A 10,219-nucleotide genomic window follows, 5' to 3' on the forward strand; every position below is an offset into this window, starting at 1 on the left:
GAAAAAGGAAAGAAGGAAACCAAGTTACCAGTATCAAACATGAATAGCATGAACTTATCATGAATGAAGTAGAAATTTAGGCAAAAATTAAGAACAATTTTCACAAATTTGTGCTAATAAAGATGACATGAATCTAAATGAAATGACTGAATCCTTAGAAAAATATAGCTTGTCCTGATTAACAGAAAAGGAAATAACATAATTAAACTGGTTCACTTTAGAAAAGGGTAATTGAAAAATCAGTTAACTCAATCCCCTCAAAAAATTTACCTGGTGCAGGGAATTGTCTTCATTATTTAAAGAACAATGAATTCTAATAATATGTAAACTATTTAGTAAAATGATTTAAGAAGGAATCTTACCAAATTTCTTTTCTGACATAGAAATTGTATCGATGTGTAAAACAAAAAAGGCCAAAATAGAAAGACAAAATTATAAACCAATTACCCTAATGAATATTGATGCAAAAAAACTTAAAAGTATGGGAAAACAGATTCTATTAGTTTAACACCAGACATAATCCATTATGCCCAAGTGGAATTTATATCGGAAATGCAAGGCTGGCTCTGTATAAGGAAAACTATCAACATAATCTTCTATATCAAAAACCAAAGTAACATATGTCATACAATTATCTCAATCCATGCAGAGAAATTATTTGGGAAAATACAACATCTATTTTTTATTAAAAACACTAGAGAGCATAGGGATAAATGGAGTTCTTTTAAATATTATAAATAGCTTCTAGCTAAACCTTTCAGCAAATATTATATGTCTATGAGGAAAAGCTCAACACATCTACAATAAGATAGGGTTGCCCATTCTCACCACTATTATTCAGTAATGTAGTAGAGGTGTTAGTTTAAGCAAACAGAATAGAAGAAATTTTTGAATGACTGGTAATTTGTGCAGGAAAAAATCTATCACTCTTTGTAGATAACATGATGTTATAGTTATACAATTCAAGAGTATCAACTATAAAGCTACTAGAAACAATTAATAACATTAACAGTTCCACAGGATGTAAAATAAACACAAGTATATTGTCACTATTTCTATATGTTACCAACAAATCTTAGCACAAAGGTATTAAAAGGAAAAAGACATTTACAATAATGGTAGGCATATATAATATTTGGGAGTTTGTTAAGATCAAGGCAGGAAAGCTAGGAACAGAATTACAAAACACTTTTCCTACAAATAAAGGTAGATCTAGACCATCAGAAATATATCAACTGCTCATTTATAGGCCAAGCTGATCTAATCAAATGTTAATTCTAATTAACCTACTTATTCAGTGCCATTCTAATCCTCCTGCCAAGACATTGCTTTTTAGAATCAGAAAAATAATTTTAAAAATTCATCTGGAAAAACAAAATTCAAGAATTAATGAAATAATGAAAAATGCAAACAAATAAGGTGTAGAACTTATAGAAATAAAACTATTATAACAGTACCCTTCAAAGGTATTTGGTAGTGCAAAAAACATAGTGGATCAGTGGAATAAGGTACAGAATTGTCAACAATTATAGTAATCTAGCGTTTCATAAAATGAAAGACTCCACATTCTGGGAGAAGAATTCACTCATTGACTAAAAGTGCTGGGAAACCTGGAATATAATACAGCAGAAACTAGACACTAACCAACATCTAAAGTATTACCTTAAAATAAGAAAGAAAATAATTCATGGGCATAAATAGTGATAAATAGTGATAGTATAAGCAAATTTTGAGAATAAAGGCTGGTCTATCCCTTGGATGTATGGAGAAGAGAGGATTTTATAACCAAAGAAGAAATGGAGAACATTAAAAATGCAAAACGGATAATTTTGAGTAAATCAAACAGAAAACATTCTGCACAAAAAAAGCTCAGGATAGCCAAGATTTGAACAGAAACAGTAAAATTGGGGAATTTTTTTATTGTACTTTCTCTTTTGCAGGTTTCATTTCTCAAATACATAAATACATATATTTATATATGTATGTACACACACACATATATATATATATATATACACACATATTATGTATGTATACGAGTCAATTTTATAAAACATAAGCCGTTCCTCAATTGAGAAATTGTCAAAAGAATGAACCAACTATTTTCAGATGAAGAAACTGGAGCCATTTCTCATCATATGAAAACATGCTCTAAATCAGGAATTCTCAAACTACTTACCTCAGGCCAGATGAAGCCCACTGAGGACATTTGTGGGGCTGTCCTGGTTATGGCAAATGGGCTGAGGGGTGGAGACAGAGAGTGAGCTTTTGTTTTTACTAGAGTCCAGCCCTCCAACAGTCTGAGGGGACAGGGAACTGGCCCTGTATTTAAAAAGTTTGAGGACCACTGCTTTAAATCAATATTGACTATGAAAATCCAAATAAGGGAAACTTTCTCTGATTGAGTAAGATGATAGGAAAAGATAATAATTAATGTTGGTGGAGATATGGAAACACTTGCACACTAACACATTATTGAGGAGTTCTGGAATGACTCAACCATTCTAAAGAGCAATTATGTTCAAAGGACTAAGAAAATGTGCATATCCTCTTATTCAACAGTGTCTCTACTGAGTGTCTGTGTCAAAGAGATAATAAAAGAGGGCAAAAAAAACATATATGAAAAAGGTTTCCTTTTATACTGACAAGGAACTGGAAATTGAATAGATTCCCATCAGTTGGGGAAGGGCTGAATAAGTTATAGCATAGGAATCTACTAGAATAGTATTGTTCTGTAAGAAAGGATGACCAGGATGATTTCAGAAAAACTTAGAAAAACTTAATGAAACTGAGCCTGAGTGAAATAAACAGAACACTGAGAACATTTTAAAGAGTAGTAAGATTATATGATGATCAGCTCTGATGGACTTGGTTCATTTCAACAATGAGATGATAAAAGATAATTCTAAGAAATTTTGGTCTTACTTGGTTGTGAGTGAATGTATGTGTGAATGTGTGTGTGTGCGTGTGTGTGTGTGTGTGTGTGTGTGTATGCGTGAATTGGGATTAAGTGACTTGCTCAGGGTCAAACATCTAGGCAGTGTTCAGTGTCTCAGACTGGATATAAACTGAGGTCCCCCTGGCTCCAGAGTAGGTGCTGTAGCCACCGTGACTAAAAAAGATGTGGTGTATATAATGGTGAGAGAATAGTGGTGTGCTATTAGACATGGTGACCTGGTTGATTTTAGAAAAAGAGGGAAAGAGTTGCAAGAAATAATAAAAAATAAAATGAGTTCAACTAAGAAAATATTGGGCACAGTAACAGCAATGGTTTTCTAATAATACTTTTGAAGTCTAAGACATTTTGCGTGCTATAACTTCTAAAACAAAGGACAGATGCAAGTATAGACAATGTATCTCCAAAGACAGATAGAACATGGATACTTTTGTTTTGCACACATGCACACATACAGACATACACACACACACACACACACACACACACACACTCACACACACATTATGTGGTGTACTCTCCATTAGTGACAGGTGCAGCTGGGTGGAAAACTGACTAGACTGTAAGCCCTGGTTCTCTTTCACTTGTCATAAGTTCATACATGTGTCCCCTGTTTTCTCTGTATCAACCCTCTTTAACATTTCTTACAGCACTATAATACTTTATTATATTTATGAACCTCTATATGGTATATTATTAAAGACAGAGAAATTTAGTTACATGTATATGTAAAGTTATATGTATTCACACAGATATCTATAAATATATGTAGTTCCTGTTTAGGAGCATAAATTAACAATAATGTCTCTGACCTTTGAACTCCACAGGTTCCACACTATGACATTTGCACAAATTGTAAAATCTTGACCCAGCTGAGCTTCTGGGATAAAATCCCCCACGTACAGAAGATGATCATTATAAAAATCAAAGTATATATAGTTTATAATGGCATACTGGGCCTCTGTACGTCTGTTCTCATCCACAAACACCTGCTCACCAACAATGTTCTTAAACTGGGTGTTCTTCAGGTAGGAGTGCAGCTGAAAAAGAGGACAATGCTCATCAGGGAATCGTACCTGGGGGAAAGGCAATTGTACATGAGAATTTAAGGAGTATTGTGCTCTTATTTTTAGGTGGGGTCAAATCGGGGTTTCTTCTGGGACACAGAAATGGCCCTCTGAAGCCCGCAGGGTTACCTGCAACTCCCAGGTTTGTAGTTTCAATTTCACATTCAAATCCTCATTGTTTCTCACTCCCTCACTGCCAAGGTCTGCTTGCAACATCTCTCTAATGTGTTCCCCTGCTGTTCTCTGCTACCGGAACATGCCCCTGACTTCACATTGGGATTATTGCATCCTCCTCCTGGTTGCCTCTCCCTTAAACCTCTCCTATTCTGTCCTCTATCCTGCCTTGGAAGGGATTGTTCTGAAGTGCAGGCTAGACCCTGGCACTCCCATCCTTAAGAATCTCCAGTGGTTTTCTCCCATCTCCAGGATAAACTTTAAAATCATTTGTGTGACATTCAAAGCATTTGGTGTAAACCAGGATCTCAGTACACTAGCTTCTAAACATACAACACCTGAGGAGACTGCAGAAGTGGCAGCAGCTATTGTACCACAGATGTTAAGAGGGTTGAGGAGCTTGTCAGAAGGGTATCACAGGGGTCTCTTTTAAAGCCCTGGGACAGGACTCGGTTGCTTTGCTAGTACCCAGATGGAGCACACATTCCTGGCTTATAGTTTGAAAGTGAGGAGGAGAACTAGCACACAAGAATATTAAACAACAGCAGAATATGGATCTTCTCACACCTGCAGGGCAGGAAAAAGTGCTTATGGTAACTCACAGAACAGAATAGAGGCCAAGACATTAATAAACAGATTTCTTCTAAAATCAGACAACCTTGGGAGAAGTGAAACTTCCAGCTCCCTAGAAGAATCCCTGAAAATAGCTGTACAAAATTTCTGAAGCTTGGGACATTGATCCCTTTACCCTGGAAACAGGGTACCTGTGTGTAAATACACAGGTAAAGTCAAAGAATAGTCTGGGAAAATTGGCAAACAACTGAAAATGGTCCTGATCATAAAAAATTATTGTGATGAGCAGGAAGATGAAAAATCCATACTAAGAAAAAAATAAAGTCAAAACTCCTATATCCAAAGTCCTCAGTGAAAGTAAGAATTGGTCTAAAGCCACAGAACAGTTCTAAATGAATTTTCAAAATGAAGTCAGAGAGGTAAAGAAAAAAACATGAATAAAATTGAGAGAGATGTAAAGGGAAGCAGAAAAAGACATATAAGAGAAACAAGGCTTAGAAATCAGAATTCAACAAATTGAACAGGAAATATAGAGGCCCATTGAGGAGAATATTTCCTTAAAAATTAGAACTAAGAAGGTAGAAGGTAATGATGTTTCGAGAAATTAAATACAAAACCAAAAGGAAAAAGAATGAAAAACAGTATGCAGTATCACAATGGAAAACACTAACCTGGAAATCAGAAAGAAGGGAGATCATTTAACATTATGAGACTACATAAGTTCTACAATGAAAAAGAACATGAATTCTATCTTTCTAGAAAGTATCAAGTAAATTTCTCCTGCATTCCAGAATATGAAGGGAAAATCGAGTATGAAAGAAGCTACCAATCATCTAATGAAAAAGATCCCCAAGGACGTCACCAGGGATATTATAGCCCAATTCTAGATCTCCAAGGTGAAGGAGAAAATAGTGCAAGGATGCAGAAAGAAACACATCTATACATTACAGCCACATTGAGGATGAAAAAAGAATCCTCACTTCCTTAATTGAAAAAACCAAAGTGCACAGAATAGACTAATTTGGGGGGGGGGAAGGATCTGGTTTACAACTAAAGATCACCTACCCAGAAAACCTGGGTTCAGTCCTTCAGGAAAAAAATTGGGTTTCTAATGAAATAAAGGGCCTTCAAATACAGAGCTGAATAGGAAATATGAAACCTAAGGTTATTTATAACTCTAAGATTCTAGAAAGGACATTTCATTTGAACTTTATATCCTATTTGACAAATATTGGAAATCAACAATAAAATCTTTGAGGAATATACAATCAGAATAGTTTTAGAAACTGAAAAGTCTTCAATGTCTCCCGTGTCCCACTTCTTACTTAAATACCTACTGAAAAAATCATAGCTAAAAAGGCACCACTCTTTCCGTATTACCTGCCATGGATGAGGCAATACAGATCCTTCATTTCCCAAGGATATTTTCTCAGATTTTTTCATCAGTGTTTCATGGAGAGCCCAAGCCACAGCATAAAAAGGATTGTAGATGTTGTAACACAAGGCGGATGTGGTCATGTCCACAGGGTAAAAAGGTAAATGTTTCAGGGAGGCATTTGGTAAGTATAAATCTTGCTCTGGGATATCTGGTTGATCTGAGCATTTCAAAGGAGATGGCCTATATGCTTGGATAAAATATTCCCTCATTTTTAAAGGAGATTGATGCTCCCTGATAAAACTCTCAAAGCCAGGGACTGGACTAGTCAAGTGTGAAAAGTAGAGAGAAGCATGGAAAGTGAAACCATAATGGTACAGGGCTCTGGTTGTAGTGTCTAAATGAGATGTGGCAATCCACACCTTCTTGGTTGGGAATAAAAATCCTGGTGTGTCTCCCATAATTGTTGATGAATCTGTGTCAGTATGAATGACAATGACTTTGACTTCTGAAATTAGGATCCTGGACTTGAAGGCCTCAGAGGTCTCCCTGTTTTTTCTGTCACTGAGAGGGATCTTCTCTGTGAAGGACACACAAACTCTATTTTTTTTCATTTCTTCTCTCATTTCCCTGAGGAATTCCTCACCTCTCATATCATCAAAGACAATCAGACCTATCCAGTTCTATTGAAAATATGCTAATAAGCGGACAATTCCTCGGTGAAGAGAAGAGGACTTGTGGGCCATCTGATAGAGGGAAGGAAACTGGACTTTGTCAGCAAGACTGCGATCAAATGGTCCATAAGTAATCTGGATGAGGAAAAAAATATGGATGAGCAGGTGCATGCTGCTCCTGAGAGAACTAATGTAAAATACACAGTTAAATGGGCATATTTATTGTTAGAAGAAAGTTTTAGATTTTATTGTAAAGTTTATCATAAATGACAATTTCTCTCTGAGCTCTCAAAAAGACAATGACTTATTGAAGGCATTCAAGCAAGGAATCTTCCTTAAGCTTCCCAAGGGAACCAGAATATATAAATTATTTCTTCATTTGATCTTTGGCCCAGAAAAAATTTCTAGAGTAAACCAGCTCTATATTATTGAGGCTGAAGACAAGGTTTTCTTTGGTGAATAAAAGAAAACCACATGATCAGAACTGGGTACTTTTTTGATTTGAGACACAATAATATTCAGCTGTAGATGTCATTACTGGTTTTCATTGTGGTGTTTTTAACAAGAAAATCTAACTGGTTTGCAATAGACCCTGAATAGCTATTTCTGGCTTTGTCAAATCAGAAAACTGAGATTGCTAAAGAGCTTAGTGATTAGTGATACAGGAAAGAGACCCCCAGTACAATGTAGCTCAGTAGCTGACATCCTCCCAATCACTAAGGATTTCCAAGAATATGACTTTTCAAGTATAATGACAGCTTATTCTTCTTCATATATAATCGCTATAAATAGAACAAACAGGAAACAAAAAAATGTTTTTTCAACATTAGAAAAATTCAATTCAAAACAACTTGGATGTAGCAAAAGATACTTATCAGACTTACGAATATCCCAAAAACATAAAAGGAAAGCAGAAAACGTGGAAAATTTTTGTAAGAAGTGTCTCTGGTAAAATTCAGCAGTAAACTGGGAAAGGGAATGGCAATGTGTAGTGTAGATTGACTTCCTTTCTTAAATATAAAGTTATCTCTAGTCATATGAAAAAAATTCTGAATCACTATTTTTAGAGATGTGCAAGTTGAAATAACTCTGAAGTACCACATCCCACTTATTAGATTGATTAACATAACAAAAAAGGGAATCATAGAAAATCCTGTAAGGGATATTGTAAAGTAGGGATATAACACACTGTTGCTGGAATTGTGATCTGATCCAATTATTATGGGAAAAAATTTGAAAAGATGATCAAAAGGCTTTAAAACTGTTCATATCCTTCCATCCAGCAATATCTATGATAAATCTATATACCAATATTATTACAAAAGTGAGAAAGAACCTGAAAGTGAGAAAGGACCAATTTGAACTAAATTTGTTATAGCAGTTGTTTTTGCTATGGCTAAAGATTGGAAGTCAAATGCACGTATTTCAATTGTAAAATGGTTATACTAGTTATAGTTTATGATGACGAGGAAATTGAATAGGTTGATATAAATGAGAAGCAAAACAAAATCTATGGAAAGGTCTAGGTACAAACATGTAAAGTGTAATGAGCATAACTTGGCCAGCATGGTACACTTGAATAGCACTATTGTACCATAAGGAACTGTGAATGATTTAGAAATTCTCATCAATACTATGAAGCAAGAAATTCTGAGAAAACTCATGACAAAATATATGTTTCACCAATAGAGAAAGAATTGGCATTGTATGAATCCTGAATGAAGCATACCATTTTTCATTTTCTTTCTTTCTTTCTTTTGAGTTGTCTTTTACAAAATGTATGAAATGGAAATATTATTCATGATTGTATATGTAGAACTGATATCTGGATGCTTCTCAGTTTAAGTAGGGGGCACCATAAAGGAAGAGAGAGAAAGAGAATGGGGAACTTTAAAAAATTGTTTTTGACATGCTATTACTGGAAGCAATAAAATATGATGTAGTAAGAATGTGTTTGTAAATATTTAAGAAAATAAATAAATATAATTGTAAAATAATTGAAAATTGCTGAAACATGTCCTAAACTTCACATAAGTGATCTAATGCTTCTCTAATGTTCTCATAAACATGTAAGGTATGGAAAAAGAGAGCACCATATATGTCAGGTTCTTACTAAGTGCTAATGAGATAATGAGATATTAGGTTCTTATTAAGTGCTGTCGGTACTTAATAATTCTCTAGTTCTGGCCTTTACTGAGAGTTTTACTTGTGAATTCCTGGGGAAGAGCTTGCATGCTCAGGAGGAGCAAGTTCATTGGTTGAAGTAATTTTTCCCAGAAGCCCTTGCATTATCCCATGCCCATTCTCTGGGAGGATAAAAGAGGGCAGCTCTGGAGGAAAGAGGGAATTTTTCCACTACAGGTAACTCTAGAGAACTTCTAAATTTAGTTCTCTATACATTAATTTTCTAATTTTTGACAGCCACAGCTAACCCTAGAGAACTTCTAAATTTAGTTCTCTATACCATTAATTTTCTAATTTTTGACAAAGATGCACTGGCTCCAGCAGACAGGTTTTATAACCCACTAGAAGGGCAGTGTCCAGTGCACGCAGCTCCACTGTCCTTAGATAATCGCCAGGTGATGTGGAGAGACCCAGAAAGTGGTGAATGTAAGGGACCAGATAGGTTAACTGCCTGGAGGAGATGGTTTGTTTGTATTTCTTCAGATGGAGAAGGAATCAGATGGGTGCCAATGAGCCGTATTCGCCTTGTCCATCGGAGAGAGACAGAAAAAGAGAAAGATCTCAAAACAAAGGAGAAAATCTAAGAAACATCTGACACTGAAAGAGCATGGCTAATAAGAAGACTGTTAAAGAACTTTAAAAACCAGCAGGAATCATTGGATTTCCTAACACAAGATGAGACTGATGGATAATGGACTTATGGACATTTATAAATTCTGCCACAGGTAACCCTAGAGAACTTCTAAATTTAGTTCTCTATACCATTAATTTTCTAATTTTTGACAAAGATGCACTGGCTCTGGCAGACAGGTTTTATAACACACCAGAAGGGCAGTGTCCAGTGCGAGCAGCTCCACTGTTCTTAGATAATCGCCAGGTGATGTGGAAAGACCCAGAAAGTGGTGAATGGAAAGGATACCAGTTCATAGAATGGGGTATAAAATACTGAAAATTCATTCAATTTAAAGTCAATAACGGTAAGATTTAATCAGTTCTCTTCCATCAGTGAATTGTGTAGTATCGAGTAAACACTTTAACTTCTCCAATCATTATTGAACTTATCTGTATAATGGGCAAATATAACTAGTTTTGCTTTCATATCCTTTCTTGGGTTGAAGGCTAAATGGCTTCTTGGCTTACAATATGGTTGATGTTCCAGGAGTTGTTCATTTTCCCTGATGATGACGACAGTGGCTTTGTTCAGTCACTAGAGAGT

General features: G+C 35.4%; 1 pseudogene; it reads right to left on the minus strand.

Annotated features, from left to right (window-relative positions):
• LOC141541019 (vomeronasal type-2 receptor 26-like) overlaps positions 1-4,239 on the minus strand; it is a 28,698-nt pseudogene extending 24,459 nt beyond the window's left edge.
• Positions 4,240-10,219: the final 5,980 nt, after the last annotated feature.

This window comes from Sminthopsis crassicaudata, chromosome 1 (genome assembly GCF_048593235.1).
Source record: "Sminthopsis crassicaudata isolate SCR6 chromosome 1, ASM4859323v1, whole genome shotgun sequence".
Classification (NCBI taxonomy): Eukaryota; Metazoa; Chordata; class Mammalia; order Dasyuromorphia; family Dasyuridae; genus Sminthopsis; species Sminthopsis crassicaudata.